The following is a 25224-nucleotide window of genomic DNA, read 5'->3' on the forward strand; positions in this document are numbered from 1 at the left end:
CAGAATTAGGAAGGATGGAAGGAAGGAAGGAAAGGAGGAAAGGATGAAAGAAGGAAAAGAATCCCTATTTTTAAGGGCTTTGGGAAGATTCAAAGATGGCCTGGGCCGGATGAATGGAAAGAAGGAATTTCATTTGTCTTGACCTATCTGTACAGCAGCCAACACAAGGGCATACGTAAGTAGGGCCTTATTGAATGACTTTGAATGAAGGTGATAATTTTTGAATGCAGCAATAGCTCAACCATGTGGGATTTTAGTGGACACAGGTCTTCTGGAAGACTTCTAATTCTGGGGGCCAAGATTCGGACTTATATTTGAGCTGTGTAAGCTAGTAAACGTGTGAACATTATTGAGCCACTAAGGTCAGTCACCTTCCTTATTCTCATTGTATCATATTTAAAGATACAGTTAATAACTGCCTTGGATCTTGTTACTGTTAGTTATAAAACCAATAGTTATTGATTGTGTGTGCCAGGTATAGGGCTCAGGACACTCCCTGTATTATCTCATTTAATTCTCACTGAATAACTCTATGAGGTAAGTACTACTATTATTTCCATTTTAAAGAAGAGGAAACTGAGGCTTAGTGAGGGTGGTAGAGCTGAGACTCCCACCTGGATTCTCTGTCTTTCTAGCTCATGCTCTTAACCTCGACATTTTTCTGTTTATAAAGTACAAAGATCTAAGAAAACATAAATAAGAGGAAGCATCGAGTGGCCATACAGTTCCTCCCTAGAGCATGACAGTTGGTCACCTATGTCTTGGATTTGCTGAGTTATCACTGGAGGGGACAGTTCTGCATATAATGTTATAAGCGGATCCCTGTCCCTGGCCTTTCAGATTTCTGGAATAAGGTTCTGACCACAAATCTTTCTCAGGTCTTTGTCTGTCAGATTCCACTTCTCAGCTTCCAAAACAACATATAGACACACAGAGAAATCAGAGCCTTTGAACAACAGTGCCACTCCCTTCCCCTACCTCCACTGCCAAGTAGCACCTGTGGTAATTTTTCCCTCTCAAATGAGCTTTGTCATCTCTTATATCACTCGGAGCTGGCAGCTCTCAAATCCATCTTCTGTAACCCAGAAATGCTGTGGGACCCCCCCCTGACTGGAGGGGAGGCAGCTGACCAGGTGAGAGACTGCTACTGACATGACACACTGAGGACAAAGCAACTGTGGAAGAGCAATGGGATCATTAACACCAGCTGGAAAGCTCTGCAAAGATGGCATTGCTGGGGGTGTACCCCGGATGGAATTCCCAAGGCCCAGGGTGGGCTTCTACGCTCCCACTTTAATATTTATCTTTATTATATATAAATAGAAGTATCTTTATCTTTGAAAAATTAATACATGATTGTTGTCAACAATTTAAATAACGTGGAGATTAATACAGAGAAAGTAGAAGTATACCATTAATAGGACACACTCCCCCACTGCCCTCCCCTGACCCCGCCCCCCACCCCGCCGTGCATCTGCCCTGGCACCACTAATGACAGTTTGATGTCTGTTCTTCCAGAAGGTTCCGCTGGTTTCCTCTGTGTGGTGTTTACATAATAATCAGTGAGAAGATCCTATTCTGTGCCTTGTGCGTCACAGGCATATTTCTAGTCTATCCATACGGCTCTTCTCCTTTTCCACAGCAGCACAGCATTCCACTGTAAGAATGGATCAACTTCCTTTTTTTTTCTAATCTCTGCTCTAACAGATCTTTTGCTCTCCTGGGAACCTGTCTCAGCTCCCACCTACCATGCCCTCGTCTGGCTTCTGCCTCAGGAAACTGCACCGATGGGAAGGTGGTCAAGAGGTGAAAGGGGCAGTGGTGGGCCCCATATGGGAGACTGTAGGATGAGTGTAGTCTATCCTCGCCTTGCTGGGGTACACAGGAAGTTCTTCTCTCTTCCTCGCCCTGCCAGATGGTTCTTCTGTCTGGCTAAGACAAAGCTGCACGTTTTATGGGAATCACCTTTGAAAGGATCAAGAGGATCATTTCAGAGAAACATAAAAGACTGTCTTCTTAGACTGTCACACTGTATCATTTGGGACCCCCCACTCTGGGCACGCACACCTTGGGGCTGTCAGGATGACCAGAGATCATCCAGGCCAGTCTCCTGACTCTGTCCAAGATGGATGAGCAGCCCCTTGGTTAAAGTTCTTCTCTTGGTAGATACTTTGTGTGATTAACAGCTCCATTAGTTAGAAATGTGCTGCTCCTTTTCCCTGGAAAGGCACACTAGCTTAAAGGGTTCAGGTGAGACCATTTATTAGCTATGTGCTCTTGATCAAATTTCATATTTTCCTGTATCTCAGTTTCCTCACCTGTGGAATGGGGATATCTAATTTGGTACGGCTTTTTTTTTTTGGTAACTTAAATTAAATATTGATATATACATAGCATATTTGGTGTATTATATAATAGATGCTAAGCACTCAATGATGGGAATGATTATACCCTGAGTCCGAATAGTTCTCATTGTGCTTTAAACCCAGACTTTAGAGATCATCTAGATCACTGGTTCCTAACCCTGGCTGCACACTAAATTTACCTGGGGAGCTTTAAAAAAAAAGCCAGTGCCCAGGCTGGTCTGAGGTGGGATCAGGGTTTTTGAAAATCTCCCTGGGGAATTCTAATTTGTACCATGGTTGAGAACTACTGAGTCTAGTCCAGTGATTTCATTTTCCAGATGAGGAAACGGTGAGGCCTAGAGTGGGGAAGGACTTGCCCTGGTTATAGAGCCCCGACCAGAGGGACCCAGGTCTCTCTTATCCTGGATGCCAACCTCCAAGACTTGTCCTTATGCAGGAAACCTGTCCTCTGGGTGCCCTTCAGGTGCTGTGCCAACTTTCAGTCTCTTTCCTGAGAATACTGTATGGATCCCTCAACTAATTCTTCCCAGGAATGGTGCTTTTTCACCCTCTGGTCCCAGTCTGATGGTCACCTGCTCAAAGAGTTCTCTGGATTAAAAGCTGCTGTTCAAGAATATGACCCTTTAATCATAGCACTTAGAGCGTGTGAAATAATCCTGTTCAGTCATTTGTTCGTTCGTTCATTCATTCATTCAAAAATCTAAGCCCCCTGGGGGCAGGGGCTGATTCTATCTTGTTCCTGCTGAACAGAGCCTAGAATGGTGACCAGCGCTTAGTGAAAAATACTCATTAAATGACTGAACGAAAGAAATCCCAGGAGGGCAGTTGAGTATATTTTATTTTTCTAGTCCTAGCCATCTGATTCTCATTACTCCTACAGCTTGGGAAGCCTCTCTGTGCTTTGGCGTTTTATAAACCTCGTGTGTGTACGTCGACATTTTAACCATAAATCCAGAGTTTAGGGGTGGAAAAATTCGAGGCCAGGGGGTTGGAGGAGGTGGAGGTCTGAAGCAGCGGCGGCGCTGCCCCAGGGTTGGAGGGGAAGAGGGGAACCGTCGGGCGGGCGCCCCTCCGCCCCCTCTGTGTCGCCTCGGCGGGTGTCCCCGGGCTGCGACATCTATCAGAGGGGTGCGCAGCTGCAAACTTCTCTTACAGTCCCGAGATGGCGTGGGAGGGGGGAGAAAGCCGCCGCCGCGAGGGAGGGTATGTGGCCCGGGGGTTGCTCGGGCAGCAGCCCCCGCATTCCGGCCGAGCGCGCGCCCCGGGAGGTGGCGCCTTGGGGAGGCTGTAATTTTTTTTTTTTTTTTTTGGAGCCGCAGGGGAGCGGTGGGTGGGAGGGAGGGGGGGCCAGTGTGTGTCCCTTTAAGAGCCCGAGCGCTGCCCCCGCCTCGCAGGCGCCCGGAGCCTCACAAAAGAACAGGATGTTGTTGATTTGTCACCAAACCACAGAGAGGAAATGATTGTAAATTTCCTTTAAACATCCCCACCGCGCTCTGGCCGCCCCCGCTTCCGCCTCCGCCGCCTCCGCCGCCCCCGCCCGGCCGCGCGCAGCGGGGCCTCGGCGCTCCAGCGGGGCACCCGCGCCCCGGCCTCCCGGCCTCCCAGGCCAGGCCACAGGCCCAGGCCGGCTCCGGGGCGCCTGCGGGAGGAGCCCCCGCCACCCCGCGCCCCCCGCTCGCGTTCCAGTTGCTTTCTTCTGATTATTTTTTCAGCAGCTGCCGCAGAGAAAGGGCCTCAGCTCGTGTGCAGCCGCGCGCGCCGCCCTTCCTTCCTCCGCATTTTCCTTCTTGAACGGAGGAGACCCGCGCTGTCGCCCCAGGCCCTGCCCAGGAAGGGCCTGAGCGCTCCTCCGCCCCGTTGAGCCTCACGACTCCTTACACAGGCAGTGGTCATTAGCTCCCCAGGGTCGGGAGGCGGGGAGGAACTAAGGCCCGGGGAAGTTAACTGATAGCTGAAAGTCACCAGCTCCTGGAATCCGCTGGGTTTGAGACACCCCTGCCTAGGTTTGAGACACCCCAAGCTTATGTTTGTAACCCCGCAGCCACACAGCCACCGGAACATCCCAGAAGTCCCAAGCCATCAAAGCAGTTTCCAGTGGGAAGTCCAATGTAACAGTTAACATCAGACCAGATTATTTCATGAGGCGCATCCCACCATTTACAGCCGGACACCCGTTTCAGGAGCTGCTTGGGCCTCAGTTACACCCGTGACTTTCAGTGCCGTTACCTGTCCCGCCCCCCTCATTGCTTGGTAAGATTTCTAGAAGCCTCTGGTGGAGTTCAAGTTTGCTCCCAACCTGCGGCCCGTGGTGGAGTGGTCGTCTGGTCTGTGGTCTAGGGAAGGGCTGCCTTTGCTGTGCAGTGTTCTTCGGGAGCAATTAACGCTTGTGACTCCGGCACTGGCTGCACTGGGCTTCTTGGCTTGAATGTTCAAAGCACCAGCTAATGTGCGGTGGTTAGTGCGTTCTCTCATTCCATCCTTACAATAGTCTCATGAGGTTGGCATTGCTATTCTGTTTATACAGATCAGGAAATTGAGGTTCAGAGAGGTGAGGAACCTGACCAGCTCACTCACACAGAGTAAGGTGCCAGCGATGGGACTCATTCAGTCACCACTCTCTGGTTACTGGTGGTGTCCCTCTTTGGTACTTTAAATCTGATTATTTGGTTAGGGGGACTGGTAGTAAAAGGACGCAGGGAATTTTCGTTGGGTGTTTTGTCACCCCACCCTCCAGGGAGCTCTGGGCCAGATCCCACTTTCTGGGAAAAAAGAACCTGAGCGGCTGATACCCTCAGGCTGGAATCTTCCCTTTTGGGGCTGTAAGAGGTCCTGAGTGGCTTGGAGGAAGAGGGGCACCTGGTGTGGAGTCTTAAGTTCTTTCCACTCTACTGGAATGGGAAAATAGGATCCTTGAAAAAGATTGACCTGGTGCTGTGTATTCCTGAGGCCAAATAGCTTCTTCATTTCAAGAGCCTGGATTCTAAGGTCAGAGCTGGTGAGGTGGATGCGGGTGGGGAGGGGTTGTGTTTGCTTCCGGCTAGCACCGGCGTCCTGTAGAACAGTCACTGGTATCGCATGCCTGCCGTGTGCCCTGCACTGTGCCGTGTGCTGTATCTGGGCTTTCTCATTTGATCCTGAGAAGGATCCTAAGAGATGAAAAGTTGGTTTCCAGGGAGGCTGTGCCCCTAGGAAGGGTGGAGTGGGGATTTCCATCCTTCCCTACAGGGTGCCCGTGTCTGTGTAAGAGGGAGCCATCCAGGCACCCCAGAAACAGTGCTGCAGTGCTTTCTTTCAGTCGGTGCGGAAAGCCAAGAGGGTCCTCGATGCTGGTGAATTTTGAGAGAGGAGTGCAGTGGCCTTTGGCTCCTTTGTGCTGCAGCTGTCTGCAGTTCCTCAGCACTGAGCACATTTGTTGATGGATTTCCAGAGTGGCTGCGGTATCTCCACCTGTCCTTTTTGCTTTTATAGATTGCCAGTCACTGAGGCATCCGGGTCCGGAGCACTTGGGAGGGAGAGCCATCTGCTTAATTGTTTCCAGTCCTCAGATGAGGAGCACTGGGTACCAATATGCTGAGTTGTTGGTCTGAGCCGGCTGTCTTGAGGCCGGACAAGACACCAGGAGTCAGGGTCCCCATCCTCCACAGCCATGCAGTTCTAGGCAAGCAGGAACCAGAGGCAGGTCATCTAATGTCTCTCGGCTTCAGTTTCCTAGCCTGTGAAGAACTCTGGCCTCTGTGGTCTCTCATGGCCCTTTTAGTCATCGTCATCAGAAAAATAGCTTCTGTTTATTCATTCAGCTAATATTTATTAAATACCCACTCTATACCAGGCGCCTCTGTTGTAGGTGCTGGAGATACAGCAGTCAACAAAACAAAAGCTCTGCCTTCTTGGAGTTTATCTTTTAGGTGGAGGAAACAAAAAATATATATATATTTATTTATATATGTAAATTAAAAAATATATATATATGTTGGACCCTTTACCCAGGGATTAGGATCTCCGACCCCCGCTCAGTTGAAAATCCACGTACTACTATCTCTGCCTCAAAAACAAAGGATTCGATAAATGACTCATCCAAGGGCAGGAAGCTGTAAGAGTTTGGATAGAATTAAGACTCAAAGGCTCAACATGTTCTTTGAATTCCATATATTGTGATCTCTAATAGAACACAAACTTTTCCCCACACTTAATTTAAACATCTGTAAAACGAAAATACAGGTGCTATATTTACTGAAAATATTCACATATAAACGGACCTGCACAGTTCAAACCCATGTTGTTCAAACTGTTTGTGTGTGTGTGTGTGTTTGTGTAATATGTCAGGTAGTGTTTTGTGCTATGGACTCAAATGAAGGGGGGATGCAGGGTGTGTGTATGAGAGAGGGGAGGAGTATTTTATTTTATTTGAGGTGGTAAGGGAAGGCTCCCTGATAAGATGACATTTGAGCTTTGAGATGGAGGGGAAGGACTGAGCCACGCAGCTTTCTGGAAGTTTGCTTTAGCAGTTGGAATGGCAGCACTGAGGGCCATAGATGGGAGCAGGTTGCATAGCACTTAGAGTGTGTTAGGTACTGTGCTAAGTGCTTTATGTCATACATTTAATCCTGTTATCGATGTATTTTATTTGAAGAAGCCGAGTTTCGGAGAGGTTAAGTGATTTGCCCAAGGCCACGCAGCTAGTAGGTAGTGGAGGTGAAATTCAAATGCTTATCTTAACCATCATGTTGCTTCCCACTCGGGGACTCTCCTTATGGAGCTGGTGTTTAATTCATGACGTGTTTTTTGTTTTGTTTTGTTTTTGCCACGCTGCACGGCTTGTGGGATCTTAATTCCTGGACAAGGGACTGAACCGGGGCCATGGCAGTGAAAGCGTAGAGTCCTAACCACTGGACCGCCAGGGAACTCCCCATGACCTGGTTCTTATGATTTCTTGGGGAGTAAGTGTCAACAGTGGCCAAGGTGACTCCTGGCCCCTGAGTTGCATGGTTTTGAGGGGGAGAGCTCAGGGCCCGAAGTTCCTTTTTATGAGTGGAAGAAGGTAATCTGTTTGATGCTGGAAAACCTCGTGTTGTGTTTATGGCCGAGTGAAAAACACCTTCAGATTAGTGTAAACAAGAGAAATGGGAGAACAGGTAGCCTGAATCCCTCTGCCCCCCTCCTTGGTTTTAATTTCCCCATGATGGGTCCCACACAGCATGTTGTATGATACAGCGATAATGAAAACACTTGGATTAGTGAACTGAGATTTATAGGGCAAACAGGAGCCAGAGGAGAAGATAGCAGTCATCTCTCTTATTTGCAGGCAGATATCCAAATTGCCACTTGCTTGCTTTTTCTTTCTGACACTGTCACCTACTCTGCTTAATTAGAACCTTCTTCTTCCCTGTATCATTTCCAATGCCTGCACAGCCGGCTGCTCGGCAGAGTTTGTGAAGCTGCACGCAGAACGCTTTCCCAGAGCCCAGGGAAGATGAGTCAGAAACACAGCACATGACAGCCAGGGATGGGACCTGTGCATCAGGCTGTGAGCCTGCCTGTCCATTGGTCTCGTGGAGCAGGACAAGGAGGGCTGGACCCAGGGCCACAGAGAGGAAGCTCCACGTGTTTCCCAGCTCTCCTCAGTTTCCCCCCCGAGCACCCTCTTTGTTGTGGGCAGCAGAGACAGTGAATTCCCCAGACAGCAGACCCCTGCCAGCGCACTTTCCAAAACCACATCGAAAGAGTTCAGTCCTGCCCCAAAATATTTATGGAATATTTTACTATGTTCAAAATATCGTTCTAGGGCTTCCCTGGTGGCGCAGTGGTTGAGAGTCCGCCTGCCGATGCAGGGGACACGGGTTCGTGCCCCGGTCCGGGAAGATCCCACATGCTGCGGAGCGGCTGGGCCCGTGAGCCATGGCCGCTGAGCCTGCGCGTCCGGAGCCTGTGCTTCGCAACGGGAGAGGCTGCAACAGTGAGAGGCCTGCGTACCGCAAAAAACAACAACAACAACAAAAAATTGTTCTAGACTCCGAGAGGGATGAGAGGTAGCCGGGGACTGAGGTGAACAAAACACTGCCAAATCCTACAGTAGAGTAGAAAGGACAGACAAAAATAGCTCATGAGGATTTTTGGCCAAATTAATTTCTTTAATAAATATTTATTGAGTACCTACTATGTATCAGGCGTTGTTCCAGGCACTGAGAGGACCCAGCAGCGGCAAGACATGCAAAAAAGTCCCTGCCCACGTGGATTTACAGTCTACCCGAATGGGGGAGGGGCAGGGCAGTAAGTTCATTACTAAAGAGCCTAAGAACTATGGAGAAAAACAAAGTGGGGCAGGTGGTGAGAGAGCCCCCTGGCTTAGAATTTTAAAAGGAAGTGAAGGCAGGGTAGTGTGGTGGAGACTGACAGATCTGATCTGGGACCTGGGCTTTGACGTCTACTAGCTGTGTGATCAACTGGTCTGAACCTTATTTCTCATCTGTAAAGTGGGGCTAGTCATAGACACTCCTAAGGGGATTAAGTGAGGAAAAATATATATAAAATACATACTTAATTAGGGGTCTGTGACTGTTAGTTGTTCTTAGTCTTGTGTGTGCTTATAATAGGGTGATGGGGAACTGAAGTAGTGGCTAATTACATTTGGAAATAAAGGGATTATTATCCATGTCACCTTTCCTTTCTTCTAGGAATCAGTTTGCTCGTACACAGGGAGAAGGCAGGAGTACGGGTGAACTCTGGAAGCTAGGATTCAGATTGGAGGGGATTTAGATACGGGTTTGGTATGTGGGATGTAGTTGGAAGTTGGACGATTGTCGGTATTTTGCATTCTCTTTTTAAATTGATTTTCCGCATGCTTTGTGTTCACCCCAATATTCCAATAACAAGCCTGGCAGGGAGGCCGGGGCTGCCCATTAGACAAATGGGAAAACAGACACAGGATGTGAGTGCCCGGCCAAGGTCACCTCCAGTCTCCAGAGGAGATCTCCTGCTGGCCTCGAGATGAGTCATCCTGGAGTGTTGCTCCGGGGTGAAATCACAAAGGAAGGAAGGCTTGGATTTATTGCAGGCAGTCCAGGAAGTTTCCTGTTCTTGAGAAATCTCAGAAACAGTAACCCTCCACCCGGGGGGCCTTATTCTTTGGAGGTCTGCCTCCTGCGTAGTCCCAAATCCCCAGAAGCTATGGGATCTGACTTGTGAGGGAGATGGTCTTAGAAGCCTTTGGCATAAACAGAGGAGAAAGAAAGGAGATGAAAAGAGGGAGAGGGTGCAGTGGTTGAGAGCTTGGGATCTGAGTTTGGTGGTTCTGCCACTTACCAGCTTGGGAAAGTCCTAGAACCTTCTTCAAGCTTCATTTCCTCATTTGTAAGATGGAATAGTAACGGTCCCTAACTCCCAGGTTGTTGGCAAAGTGACATGCAATGGTGAGTGCCAAGGGTTTAGCACAGCGCCCGGCAGGAGGATGGCCTTAGTAATGTGAGCTGTTATCACTGGAGAGGAAAATGGGGCCGCGCTGGGTAAAGGAGTGAGGGTGAGAGGGCCCCCAGGTTACTGCATCCCTCCTGATGCTGAGCCATTTAGATGAGGTCTTAATGAAGCTCTTTCCACCTGGGGCACTTAGCGTCAGTCACACAGTAGATGCGATCTTGGCCCTCAAGGAGTTTCTGCTGGGACCAGCAGAGCAGGAACAGACAAGCATCCCATGTCCTCTGGTCCTTGCTCACCCTCACTGGCATCGTGATTCAGAGGGCATGGCGGGCCTGCCTGGGAGGGTTTCCCCTCAGTTACCTCTCTCCCCCTCACCTTAACCTTTGCTTCTCCGCCTCAGACCTATTATTCGCCCTGTGTCTGTTGGCTCCATAGAATGAAAATAATGAGCCCGTCACCACTGATAACTGTCTACAAACGAATCAAGCCCCATCCCAGTCATCTGCCTCTGGGTGAATACCCTCTGTCTGCTGCAAACCGTCCTGCTGGAGCCTGGTTCCCAAACCCAGGCAGTGCGAACCCACCACCTTTCGAGGGTGGTGACACCCTACTGGGCAGCCTTGTGGTTTGCTGAGGGTGCCTAAGGGTTCTGCAACCAAGGTGGAAAGCTCTTAAGAGTTTTTTTTTATGAATCTGCCCTTCATCCTCCAGCCTTACTTCCTCACCACTCCCTGTCCCCCTTAGATGTAGATTTCCTTAAGAAAGCTGATTCCAGCCCATTCCAGTTGAGCTGAAGTGTTGCATGGGCTTGGGGTGGGAAAGCTCCAGAGGCTCCAGGTTTTTCTGTCTTTCATAGAAATTGTCCCAAGAGCAGACCTCTTAGGAATAGTACCCCCTAGCGTGAGTGAGAAGGGCAGGGGTTTTGGTCAGAAGAATCTTATTTAATTGTATTAATCTAGTCCAAAAGAGTCTAGTCCTATTGATGTTTGTGTATTTTGTTAAGATATAGCAATCTTAAGTGGGAAAAAAAACCCCGAAACACCATGTGTCTTCTGCTCTTTAATGGACCCTGCCCTTTTGCCTGGCATCTGTTCTCATCTTTATCCTCCCACATATGCACATAATGTGAAGTCTCTCAGCAGGAGCCTGGATTGTGCTAAACCTTTTACGTACATTCCACCAAGTCTCGCAATAACTCTAGAAGGAAGGAATTATCATCCCTATTCCTTTGATGAAGGGACCGAGGCTCTGAGAGGTCATGTCGTCATGATTGGCAAAACTGGGATTCAAACCCACTTCTGATACCATCCAAAGCCTGCAGACTATGCGATAGGTATGATTTCTGTGACTGTGTTTTTCATTCAGCATTATAGTATAGACCTTTCCCCCGTGTACCTCTATAGCCTTCCTAATTACTGTTTAAAATGGGAACGTAAGATTCCCTGAACCATCATTGTGTAACCATTTTCTCCTTTTGGGCGTTTGTGGGCAAGGTCACTGGCTAAGGGCTGCTGAGCAGTGGTGGCAGTAAAGGGACACAGCACGGGAAGGGGGAAAGTTTGGGCTGTTGGAAGCAGGAGCACACTGCCGCTGAGAGGAACACACGGAATGCACACCCCCTCGCTCATTTTTACATTAGGAACTTGAGTTGGCCACTCTGCGCTACCTGGTCATTATTTCAGCCATGTGAATTGGTGTGGGGCTGGGTCATGATGGCAGCAGTTCTCAGCTCTAGTGAGGGAGGTAGGGAAGGACCCATCCTCTTGAGGCAGACAGGAGAGGAGTTTTTAAGCTCCATTTTACTGACAAGGAATCTGATCTCGGGCATGGCAGGCGACTTGCCAAAGCGTAGGTCTGAAGTGGCGAGCTGAAGAATAGAGCATTGGCGTTCGGACTCCTGGTGCCCTTCTCCTCCGTTGACCTAGCGTTTGTTTCTCCTCCTCTGGTCATCTCATCCAGACCTCTTTTCTTCCTGATACATGGGGATGTTTCCCAGGTGAACCCTAGATGTACAAATGCAGATTAGATACAGACCTTACATGGGAATTCCCTGGCGGTCCAGTGGTTAGGACTCCACACTCTCATGGCCAAGGGCCAGGGTTCAATCCCTGGCTGGGGAACTAAGATCCCACAAGCCACATGGCGTGGCCAAAAAAAAAAAAAAAAAAAAGAAGATACAGATGTTACAGAAGGGCTAGCCCCACGTGGATAAGCTGTTTCTAAAGAAGGGCCCAGTGGTTAGCAGAGAAAATCAGAACTTGTTTCCTATAAACTTCCAGGTAGAGGCGGGTTTTTGTCTTGTTGGCCCAGGGTGGAGATGGTAGCTCAATTTCCTCCTTTAAATCTTTAAGATTTAAAGAAGCCTCTCAGCCTCTGCCTGGAGCAGTACTATAAACATCTTTTTCGAGTCCAAGCCGTGGTCACTGCACATTTTTCTTTCACAGGAGAAAGACTGGAGTCCTTTATAGGGGCTTTTGCAAACAGCATCAAGTTTATAGAATGACAAGCCAGATTTAAATGAAAAAAAAAATGTTGTTTATGTCAGCTCTGCAGCTTATCAATATAAAATGAAGATTAAGATTCATTTATATGAATAGACCATTTTGGGGAGGGGTGTTAAAAATTCATATGCCTTTGCTAATGGAACCATTTCCACATTCACAATGGGGAAAAAAAAACACAAAAAAACAAGGTTCATAAAAGCTTCCCTGGAACAACCAGAAAAAGGAGTGAGTTCCTGAAAATACAAATTGGTGGTATATCTTTGCATATTAGCAAAATTCTTTAACCTTTCAAATAGTGTATTGTGGACCTGGTATGCTGTTCCGTGAATTTAGCATCTTCTTTTAATTCAGACCTTCTCTAGACTGTGTTTCTCTGCGCTCACTGTGAGCCAGCCTGTGCTAGCCCATTCTGTACTCACCGTGGCCTTGCATCCTTACAACTCACCTTTCAGACAGTCAGGGATCCTGTGTGCCTCGCTCCATGAGCACAGTTTAAGAATAGCTCCCTCTAGAGTTTTACGACCTGGGACCCTGGAGGTTTAGTTATGAGTGATGACCAAATTCTGAAAGGTTTCTAATGGGAAGTGAGTGGCAGAGCAAGATCTGAATCCAGGTCTGAGTAGCCCATAACACATACTGTTTGGCACTACCGAATTCTGCCTTGAAATGGGCAAGTCTGTGCTGAGCCTCTTCTTTGGAGTAAGACACCCTGTCAGGAAGGTACCTCAAAGGAAATGCCAAGGGGAGTTAGACTGTTCCCTCTCTTCAAGGTACCTTCAATCTAGCGTGTGTTGGAGGGTCATCCTTTATTGCAGAGAAACATTTATTACTTTGTAATCTTCGTTTTAGGGATAAGGAAACAGTGAATCAAAGAGGGCAAGTGACTTGCTCAAGGTCACATAGCTACGATGAGACGAGACTTTTATTAGGTAGGTGCCTGTTGCTGTAAAGTGCTCAGCGGTCCGAGATACTTACGTAGACCACCTCATTCCTAGGTGCAGGGCCCGTGAAGCCCTTACAGGTCACACGGAGGCCGAGGTGCCAAGTGCTTGAAGGGTCCATGCTCAGCGCTCCTGAATTGAGTGGAGAGTCTAAGACAGATTTATCCCCAAGGATGCCTCTAGGCTCCTGGGTCCATGTCTGTACGTGCAACAGAACTCAGGGCTCACCCACCTCTCTCTCCCTGTGGGGAAGTGTCCCTGCTTTGGCAGGCCGACTCAGGAGACCTCCCATCCCCAGAGCTTCCCCCAGAGCTTCCCTAGCAGGACAGAGGCCACTGAGGCCTGCTGAGCTGAGCTGTGCAGTGTAGAAATATTTGCTTTGGGCTGTACACGCTGAGGAAAACCTGCAGGGATGCCCTTTGCTGTCAGAGAGCTGTGAGCCCCGGGGCTTAGGTTTTCCAGGTCCCACCACCTAGGAGCTTCGAGAACTCTCGCAGCCCACCTGCTCCGCTCAGAAGTGGGCATCAGGATAACACGGACTCCCTTGCAGAGTTGGGTGGATAGGTGAGAAATGGCTGACTCTGTCGGACACAGGAGTTGATACTTCACTCATGTTTCTTTCCCTCCTCTTTCCTTCTTGCCTCCCTTCCCTCTTAATCTCCAGCTGGTTAATAAGCCCTGTAGGGCTTTCTTGCTGCCTTCACATCTGCAGTGACAGCACTTTCCTGTCCTATACTCTAGGCCCCCCAGAAGCTGTCCTGCTGTACATGAAGCTTGTTGGAGCGGCACAGAAGAAGAATGGAAAAATGCTGGGGTCCCCACGTAACATACCAGGAGGGGGTCCAGTGAGTCCATATTTTAGAGGCACCCAGCCTGTGTGTTCATCCTAGCCTCTGCCACGTTGGCTGTGTGACCTGGGGTATGTTATTTAACCTCTCTGTGCCTCTGTTTCCAAATTTGCCAAATGGGAATGAGAACAGCACTTAGAGATGCAGGGAGTATTTAAATGCAATATTGCATTAGAGCCGCTGGCACAGGTGAGTGCTGGGAACTGTTATGTAAAACAGGCACCAAATCCAGTTGGAAGGGACTTTAGACAGCAGGACCTACCTCTCTATTTTAAAAAATTAATTTATGTATGTAATCAACAATAACAAGAGCTAACAGCAAAAGGTAACGTTTATTGAGCACTTACCACGGGCCAGGCACTGTGCCAAGTACTTCTCATTAACTTGTTAAAAAATGTGAAGGTATGGGGTTTCCCTAATGGCACAGTGGTTAAGAATCCACCTGCCAATGCAGGGGACACGGGTTCGATCCCTGGTCCGGGAAGATCCCACGTGCCATGAAGCAGCTAAGCCCGTGCGCCACAACTACTGAGCCTGCGCTCTAGAGCCCGCAAGCCACAACTACTGAGCCTCTATGCTGCAATTACTGAAGCCCATGCGCCTAGAGCCCGTGCTCTGCCACAAGAGAAGCCACCGCAAGGAGAAGCCCGCGCACCGCAACGAAGAGTAGCCGCCTCCCGCTCGCTGCAACTAGAGAAAGCCCGCGCGCAGCAACGAAGACCCAACGCAGCCAAAAAAAAAAAAGTGAAGGTACAAGTGAGGTGTGTCTCCTTCCCACCCCCAGTTGCCCTCCACAGAGGCAGTCACTCTTACCAATACTCTGTGTGTCTTTACTGATGTCCTCTGTGGACGTACAAAGATTTAAATCTCTTTTTACCCCTTCAACTTTAAATAGAGGAAACTTGGGCTCAGGGAGGAAACACAGCAATTTGTCGTAATAGTTCCTATTCTGTGTAGGGCCGCTGCTCCCTGTGCTGTGTGATTTTGAATCCTTCCTTCAACCCTGCAGAAAAAGCTGTATTGTGTAGAATAAATGCTCCAAGCCTTAGTTTACCTCAGTGCATCGATCGAGGATTAAATTAGATAATCTGTGTAGAGGGATTTATCAGCATCGGAACTGCTCAGGAGATGGTGGCTGCAGGGGAGGATCAAGATTTTATAGGGGCTCGAAGCTTGTACAATTTGAGAGCTGTCTTTAAGAGAAATAATACAAAATTATGAATCCAATATTAAGAATATTTATTTAGAGTGAGAAAAGAGCTCCAACAGTTTACATATTTTAAAAGCCATCAAGGGCTTCCCTGGTGGTGCAGTGGTTGAGAGTCGGCCTGCCGATGCAGGGGACTCGGGTTCGTGCCCTGGTCCGGGAAGATCCCACCTACCACGGAGCGGCTGGGCCCGTGAGCCATGGCCGTTGAGCCTGCGCGTCCGGAGCCTGTGCTCTGCAATGGGAGAGGCCACAACAGTGAGAGGCCCACGTACCGCAAAAAAAAAAAAAAAAAAAAAAAGCCATCAAATAACCTCCAGCACTATAAAATCCATAAGAATAAATGACAGAACATTTTTGTTAATTAACTGCCTGACACGCCTCTATTATACTTTTCATTCCTACATTTTCTGGCCTCATAGTCATTGTGATCACTTCTTCGTTTGATAACAATTTTCTAAAATAATTTTCTGAAGAGAGAATAAAAGATAATTCAGCCTTTTCTCTGGCCTGGTTGATCAAACTTCGCTTTTTATTATTGACATTTTATTTTTAAAATTTTTATGGAAGTATAGCTGACTTACAATGTTGTATTAGTTTCAGGTGAACAACAAAGAAATTCAGTTATATCTATATATATCTATTCTCTTTTAGATTCTTTTCCATTATTGGTTATTATAAGATAGTATAGTTCCCTGTGCTAAACAGCAGGTCCTTGTTTATCTGTTTCATATATAGTAGAGTGTATGTGTTAATCCCAAACTCCTAATTTATTCCTCCCTCCCCGCCTTCCCACTTTGGTAACCATAAGTTTATTTGCTTTGTAAATAAGTTCATTTGTATAATTTTTTTTAGATTCCACATATAATTGATATCATATGATATTTGTCTTTCTCTGCCTGACTTACTTCACTTATTATGGTAATCTCAAAGGTCCATCCCTGTTGCTGTGAATGGCAATATTTCATTCTTTTTTTGTGGCTGAGTAGTATTCCATTGTATATATGTATCACATCTTCTTTAGCCATTCCTCTGTTGATGGACACTTAGGTTGCTTCCATGTCTTAGCTATCGTGAATAGTGCTGCTGTGAACATAGGTGGTGTTGTTGACAGTTTAGATGTGGAAAATGAGTAAATCCATACAGATACACTCACTGTTTGTAGTACTACTACCTGTTTGTGTCTCATAAACAGAGGAATTTTGGTAAATTCTATTTTGTACAATTCTCATCAAAAATGAAAAAGAAGCTCTGGTATGTTATAACTGACTGCATGGAGGATGTTTCTGACAGAAGAGAACTTCCCTCAACTGGGGGAACCGAATCCTCTCCTTAGGATTTTACAGGTCTATGAGTTGTTAGCATTTCTCATAGGCTGGCGTCTGATGCTATACATTTTAAACTTTCCTCCTTCTTCCCTGCCACACACGTCCATGTTGGGCTCTGTTGAACACGTTCATGTGGTGATTCCACCACTGATGTGGCGTCAGGAAGTGGCTGGTAGGCCCTGGGTGCAGGCGGACTCCTGGGAGCTGGGCCTCCACTGGACGTTAGCAGTAATTCAGCACATGTGGAGGTGATGGCGCACCACATAAACATAGCCCACTAAACTCAAACTCAGTGTCCGCCTCCCGGCTTTGACTCCTGCGTTGGGAGTCCCTGAATGCCCAAAGCCGCTGGAACATTACCCAGCACGAGGGCAGGAGTGACAGAGGGAAACTGGAGTGAGGAGAGACAGCGCTCTTTCCCATCATGGTTAAGACTTGACTTTGGCAAAGCTTAGAGAAACCCAAGATCACGTGAACACGTTTCTTTCCAGGCCCCCTCCCAGGACCTTGGAAGGGGCTGTTATAAGCAAGGGCTCTGAAGCTTCAGGTCTTTGAGCTCTGCCGAGCACCTGGTTAGTTGTTACCGTGTTCTGGTTAAGAGCAGTGTCGTCTGAGAGAGAGCCGTGCAGCCCGCTTGGGAGCTGTGTGATCCCGGCTTACTGATTCCCTCCAGGAACCTGCTTCCTCAGGAGTAAGCATGACACTCTTCCTAGTATTTAGCTCTCTGGGAACGTGAACTCTATGAGGGCAGGCACCGGTCTGTTTGTTGCCGTGTCCACAGTGTCCAGGACACATGTCCACACACAAACATCTGTTTTGTGGATTTAATGAAATGCAGGATGTTTGCATGTTGAGCCCTAGGCTCTCAGAGAAAAGGAATCCAAGGCACAGTGAGCTTAATTCCCTTTCCTGTACTATACGTTGCCTCTAGTCAGACCTAAGGCAGACCCTGGGTCTCTGGGCCTCCTTTCCTTCCCGCTGACCCTCCCACGTGAGCTGAATAGGAAGGGGAAGCTTAACTCACTTCCGAGAGCCTGAGATAATCACCTGAGTTATTCCCTCTGTTATGGACATGAGCCAGGGTCCCTGGGTCACATCCCTGGAATTTGCTCTGATCCATGGAATCCACTGTTCCAGAGGCTCGCCTGCCTTCTCCCCTTCCCTGACCTGACCTGCCCTGAGTCCTGGGGGATGGTGGGAAGCAAGGGAGAGTTGGGAGAACCAAGGTGAATGGTTTTGAGCCATGAAATAGCCTGAGAATCAAGTCTGGAAGATGAATGGCTCTGGGGTTTGCAGGGCTTAGCAGGGGCAACACTGGTAATTATTGACATTCCTACCTGTGGACTCCGGGAGGCCCCTACTTCACAGCTCCCCTGGATTCTGAGAGGTCCTTGAGCACAGCTGGAAGTCATCCTGTGTGGCAGAACCTTGGAGATGAGGCCGGAAGGGCCACCTCAGTGAGTAGTCACCTTGTCACTGACAGGAGCTATGATCTAAAGAGCCAGGTGGCTGCAGGTGGGCACTCGGCCAGCCGTGCAGAGCAGGCAACAAAACTCCAGCCTGGGCCCTGCAGGTGGAGTCCACCTGTTTGCCCTACCTCCCCTCTGCCTGGCATAGATTTCCAGCCAAGCCCTGCACCAGCTTCCACCTCTGTTTTATGATAAGCTGTTCTGATGGGGAGGGCCTGTGCTAGGATGCTTCCCTTTTATCGTGGAGCTCAGGGCAAGGATGGGGGTACACACCGCCCACCCCTGCCCAAACCCTGCCCCATGAATAAGACAACTGGGATGTTGCAGCCTCTGCTTCCAGCCTGATTTGATTCTCTCTCCAGCCCTTGGATAATATTTATATACAAATGCTGGCTCTGATCTCCACCCAGGAAAACACCAGCTGCTATGGAACTCTTGTTACACATTATAGAGAGCAGAGCCTCACGTGGGCCCCCGTGAGCTTCTCTGGAGGATGTCGGGGAATGTTCTGTTTGTGTTTTACCAACTTATCCCAGGGCTGTGTCCAGGCAACTGAAGTTCTGTCAGAGCCGAGAAAACATCTGATTCCTTTTAGAAAAGACAAAAGGATTAGGTGTCCCTGGGACTTTGACAAATGCATTGCTAGTGGTTTTGATTGAGCTTTCGTTTAGGGAAGGTTGAGTGCAGAAGTGAGAATGCCAAAGACCCAGGCTGTCAGTGCTGGAGATGGGCACAGATACACCATTCGTTGGTAGGGATGTAAAGTAATGCAACCTTTTGGAGGGAAATTTGGCACCATCTTTCAAATAAAATGAGAATGACCTTTGATGCAGTCATTCCATGCCTTGGAACCTACCCTACAGTGTGCCTGCCCATGTACACAAAGACCTATGTTCACAAATGCTCACTGCAGCAAAAGTAGGAAATCACCTGTGTTTCTCAGCGGGGAGCTGGCTCAACGAATTGCGGTTCATCCTAATAATGGAATACAGTTGTCCATTAAAGAAGAACAGGGTAAATCACAACAATGGCCAACGCATAGAGGACTTACTCTATCCACTATTCTAAGTGCTTTATGTATTTTACAATATTTACAATGTTAACTCATTTAATCTTCACAGCAATCCTTTGATTACTATTGTTAGAATATTTTTATAGATGAGAATAGAGCTGTTAATTAACTTGTCCAGGGTCACACAGCTAGTAAGTTGGGGAGCTGGGCTTCAAGCCTGCTGGCCCCAGGGTCTATAACTACCTCACAAACCCCTGCATGTTCAAATATGGAAAGATGCCTCTGACTTATTAGTAAGTGAAAAATTCAAGTAGCAGAGATACAGAGTGTGGTTTTATTTATGTAAAAAAATTTGTGTATGCGCACATGTGAACACATCACATATATTTGTAAAGGTAAAGTAAAAGTTCTGGAAGAATACATGTCCAATCGTTGGTTCCCTTCAGGGAGGGATATAATAAGTAAAAAGGATTTTTTTTTTTTAACTTTTAACTGAATATAGTTTTAAAAAGTTTTTTTAAATTGAGGTATAGTTGATGTACAATATTATATTAGTTTCAGGTGTACTGCATAGTGATTCACAATTTTTAAAGGTTATACTCCATTTATAGTTATTATAAAATATTGACTATATTCCCTGTGCTGTACAATATGTCCTTGTAGCTTATTTATTTTATACATAGTTAACTAGATACCGTTTTATATTTTCTTGAACAAGTGCCTTTGGAATTTTAGAAACAGTTAGCTTGAGCCCACCGTCAAGGTAATCATAATAAAATAATAATCCTTTGGTTTCTACTTCTCAATAGCCCCTTAGAAAGGAGAGGCTTCCTATAAACATGGACTCAGAGTAACCCTTAATGATTAACTCCAAAGTATAAGACGTAGAAGGAAGCCTAATAGACCTTGCCATAAATTAGATGAAGGTAGTCCAAGGAATTGTTCTTCTGATTGGCTGAAAGGCATTTGAGATAAATACTCTTTTTTTCATACCCTCAGAAATCTCACCTCCTCCTGGAAGCCTTGGGCCAGACAGTGGAAGAATAATGGTGATTTCCTTGGCATACAACCCCTCCCCACTCCATCTTCACTCCCCCGCCCCCTGCATTTAATGAGTTCACTTAGTGCATTATTGCATCTCAGGTAAACACTCCAAGTACTTGGGCTTTGTTTAATCACTGTCCCTTCAGGGTCATCCTGTAAAAATGGACTCATGTGCATTACATTTTTAGGTGCTTTACAGTTTGTAACTCTTGTCTTCGTTCATGATGTCAGTGAACTGGGGCTGGTGCCTTGTCACTGTAAAGCCCTATGTACAATATCTCTTTCAGAGTTAAACCAAGCAGGGGCCTGGGAGAGGGGCTGATGAGGAAAATGCGGGCTATCAAAAATTTAATCCCCATTTTACACCAAGGGGGAAAGGGGTGGGGTGGGAGGAATTGGGAGACTGGGATTGACACATATACACTATTGATACTATGTATAAAATAGACAACTGATGGGAACATACTGTATAGCACAGGGAACTCTACCTAATGCACTGTGGTGACCTAAATGGGAGGGAAGTCCAAAAGGGAGGGGATATCTGTATGTGTAAGGCTGATTCATTTTGTCGTGCAGTGGCGGCTAATACAACATTGTAAAGCAACCATACTCAAATAAAAATTAATTTAAAAAAATTTAATCCCCATTTTAAAGTCCCCCGTATTTAAATATTGATTTGTGAAATGTGACCCAACAGAAAGAATATAGAAAAATAGCTCTACTTACTGTGTCAGGTCATAAAGTACCCCATGTTTCCATGTGCTTTCTTATTTTAATTCTCAAAGCAAGTTTAGGGGATAATTATTTCCATAAGGAAGCTGAGGCCCAGGGAGTTTACATAAAGTCCTCAGTTATACATGTGGATAGTGAGAGATGGATTTCTCACCCAGGCCTGTCTGTCTGCAAAATCCGAGTTGCTGAGCCTCTCAACAGAGGAAATAATAGAGAAAAAAGTATCACTCAAATACCACCTCCCTAACATACTGTTAGCAATTTAGGTTTATTTCCTTTGTTTATCTATCTAAACAAAACTAAATTTAAAAAACACCACCTTGGTAATCAGAAGTAATCATATCAACTGTTGATATCCTGTTTTCTTTTTTTCGCTATCTTATTGCTTCATGACGTCATTTAAAAATGATTGCATACTACTTCCAACTCAATAGTTAAAAAAGCTAATAACCTGGGACTTCCCTGGCGGTCCAGTGGTTAAGACTCTGTACTTGCACTGCAGGCGGCACAGGTTCCATCACTGGTCAGGGAACTAAGATCCCACATGCTGCAGGGAGAAGCCAAAAAAACCCCCCAAAACAAAAACTAATAACCTGATTAAGAGATGGTTTAAGAACTTGAACAGACATTTCTCCAAAGAGGGCTAGAAATGGCCAACTGGTATGTGACAAAAAGGATCAACATTACCAATCATCAGGGAAATGCACATCAAACCACAATGAGATATAACCTTACATCTGTCAGGATGTCTATTGTCAAAAAACGAAACACCATTGAGCACCTCAAAAAGTTGGGTGAAAATTATATTGGAAAACATTAAAGCCCTGTTTTGTGAGTGCTATGAGTCTGAGCTACTCCAGTCGTTGACACCTGAGTCCTACGGACAGTTGAAGTGAATCTTCTTTCCTCGCGGCCAATTTCTTCCGTCAACTCTGGAGCATTTATTCTACTCGATAGAGGAAAGCCATGTACAAATTTGTGCTGTTTGTCAATCGCTTGCTTTTTCGTAAATGTAATTGCTACTCTGATGAAATGTTCAGATTTCCTTGGAAAAGAATAAATAGCTATAAACACTTTAAAACAAAACGAACAAAAGAAAAGCATTGGCAAGGATGTGGAGAAATTGGAACCCCTGGACACTGTTGGTGGGAACGCAAAATGGTGGAGCTGCTATGGAAAACAGTATGGACGTTCCTCAAAAAATTCAAAATAGAATTACCATATGATCTCACTTGTGGGAATTACCCCAAAGAATTGAAATCAGAGCCTTGGAGCCATATTAGTACTCCTATGTTCATAGCAGCATTATTCACAATAGCCAAGATGTGGAACCAACCTAAATATACATCGACAGATGACTTGATAAAGAAAGTGTGGTGTATGCACAAAATGGAATACTATTTTGCCCTTAAAAGGAATGAAATTCTGCAATATGTGACAACATGGATGAACCTTGAGGAGATAATACTAAATGAAATAAGCCAACCACAGAAAGACAGATACTACATAATTCCACTTGACACGAGGTTTCTAAAGTTGTCAAATTCATAGAATCAAAGAGTGGGACAGTGGTTGACAGGGGCTGGGGGCAGGAGGAAGAGGGGAGTTACTGATCAGTGGGCATAAAATTTCAGTCAAACATGATGAACAAGCTCTAGAGATCTTCTGTACAACACTGTCTAGCGTTAGCTATGAAGTACTATATGCTTAAAAATTTGTTAACAGGGCTTCCCTGGTGGCGCAGTGGTTGAGAGTCCACCTGCTGATGCAGGGGACGTGGGTTCGTGCCCCGGTCCGGGAGGATCCCACATGCCGCGGAGCGGCTGGGCCCGTGAGCCGTCGCCGCTGAGCTTGCGCGTCCGGAGCCTGTGCTCCGCAACGGGAGAGGCCACAGCAGTGAGAGGCCCGCGTGCCGCAAAAAAAAAAAAAAAAAAAATTTGTTAACAGGGTAGATCTCATTTTGTGTTCTTACCACAATTAAAATTAAAAAAAAAAAGAAAACATAATATTCCAGGAGAGTGATGTTCTTTGGAGAGATTCCTAGACATGGAATTGGTAGGTCCAAGAGTATAAATGTTTTTATGGGTTTTTAAAAAAGTTTTAATGAAAAAAATTGAGATATAATTGACATATAACATTGTATAAGTTTAAGGTACACAAAATATTTTTATATTTTTGGATACACGTTGCTAAATTGCTTTTCAAGAGGGCTGTATTAATTTGCACTTCAACTAGCAACTTTGTGTCATTTTCATCACATTCTTGTAGGCATTAGTTATAGTTAAAAAATGAAAACACACAAACAAAAGTCTGACGTGTTTGCTTAATATATACCAAACTGTTTGCAGTGGCTAGTTTGGAGAGTGGGTTGGGGCTGGTCGTGGTGGTGAGAGCAGTGAAGGGGGTGTCCCTTTTCCACCTTATGTCATGTGGCGCTATTACAGATATTTTACTATAGGCATATATTGTGTAATAAGTATATTTTAAACTTTTGAAATAATTTGTCTTACAGACAAGTTGCAAAAAGAATACAAAGAATTCCCTGTATTCCCTATGTAATATGTTTTTAAAAGATGAAATAATTAAGAAATGTGCCCCGAATATCAGATGTCAGACCTTCTACCACCAAGACTCTGTAAGTCAGTTTCTTTTATTTATTCATTTATTTATTTATGGTTGTGTTGGGTCTTGGTTGCTGCATGCAGGCTTTCTCTAGTTGTGGTGAGCGGGGGCTACTCTTGGTTGCAGTGCGCGGGCTTCTCATTGCGGTGGCTTCTCGTGGCGGAGCACGGGCTCTAGGCGTGCGGGCTTCAGTAGTTGTGGCTCGTGGGCTCAGTAGTTGTGACTCACGGGCTTAGTTGCTCTGTGGCATGTGGGATCTTCCCAGACCAGGGCTCGAACCCGTGTCTCCTGCATTGGCAGGCGGATTCTCAACCACTGTGCCATCAGGGAAGTCCCCAGAGTTTCTTATCAGGTAGAGTAGAGCCTAACAGCAACTTGGGGAAATGCTCATTAAAATGCAGACTCCTAGGCTTTAGCAGGATCTATGAAATCAGAATGTTTGGGGGCGGGCCTGAAAATCTGCATTTTAAACAGGCCCCCCTCATCCACACTCCTCTGTGCTTCTGAGGCCCCTCAAGGGCTGAGAACTACCGTTAAAAAGGTTCCTCCTTTTGATTTTATTTCCTCTAGTAATATTGTGGCTTCCTTACTTGGAAAGCCCTCCAACTTGCAGGGCTGAAGAGAAAAGTGAGTGAAATCTGAGCATCTTTTTTGCAACTTTTCACACTTTGTGCTGCTACTGCTTAGCTGCAGCCAAACTGTCTGTAATTTGTTTCCTCAAAAGCCTGCTGTCTCCCTCAAACTAGAAAAGACCGTTCCAGGGGAGGCCCGGTCCAAAAAGCCATGTGTTGTGGATGGTGTTGACCCTTCTCCCCATTGGCCCTCTCATCCTGGATGTTCCAGGGAGTGGCGGCCGGAGGCTTCTGGTCTCCTGCCTTGCAAGTGCAGCCAGGAGGCCCTGAAATGGGGAGGGAGCCCAAATTACAGCCCCAGGTCATTATTCTGTTGTTTCGTTTGCTTTTCCGTGCACAGTTTGTTTCCCTTGGCCACCCTGCGCATGGCCTTGCCCCATGTGTGTTACCTGTATGTTACATGTGTGTTACATTACCAGGTCAGCTTCACTGGGGGCCACCCCGCTCAGTTCCTCACCTGCCCCCACCTTCTGCACCCCCTGCCTCTACCATCCCACCTTCGTCTCCACCCCCAGAGCTGTTCTTTCCAGCTCATGGATCTGACCATGTCACCTAATAACTTATCTTGGGGACTGAACGACTAGTGACCAGAAGGATAGCAGAAAGCCAAACCGTGGAGAACTGAATTCGAGATGAAAGAGAATTTTTGTCGTTCTAAACGTTGTTTGGTCATAAGTTTATTGTTTTCTACATTAAAAAAGTAATACGACCCACCAGGTGTTACATGCCTGTATGACCTTCGAAGAGGAAGGAAAAGTTAAGGAAAAAATGTACTAACGGTTAATATAGACAATTTGGAAAATAAAAAAGTAGAAAGTAGAGGGGCAACAAGTTGCCAGCCGTTCCACTAGCCAAATTAAGCTACTGTCTGCTTTTGGGTGTGGTATAGCTTGGAGGATAAGGGCACAGGCTCTGAATCGGGCAAATCTTGAGTTCAGATCCCTTCTCTCCCTCGTCAGCTGTGGGCAACCATTGGGCAGCTTCATTATCCTCTTGTAGCTTCTGTTTTCTCCTTGGTTAAGTGAGGAGAAAAATAGTTCCTATCTTGCCGTGAAGATTAAATGAGATAAGAAGGTAAAGCAGTTAGCAGGATGCTTGGTGTTAGTTCC

This window comes from Delphinapterus leucas, chromosome 3, assembly GCF_059928025.1.
Source record: "Delphinapterus leucas isolate spDelLeu-1000000601 "Yukka" chromosome 3, BTC_Dleu_Yukka2, whole genome shotgun sequence".
Lineage (NCBI taxonomy): Eukaryota > Metazoa > Chordata > Mammalia > Artiodactyla > Monodontidae > Delphinapterus > Delphinapterus leucas.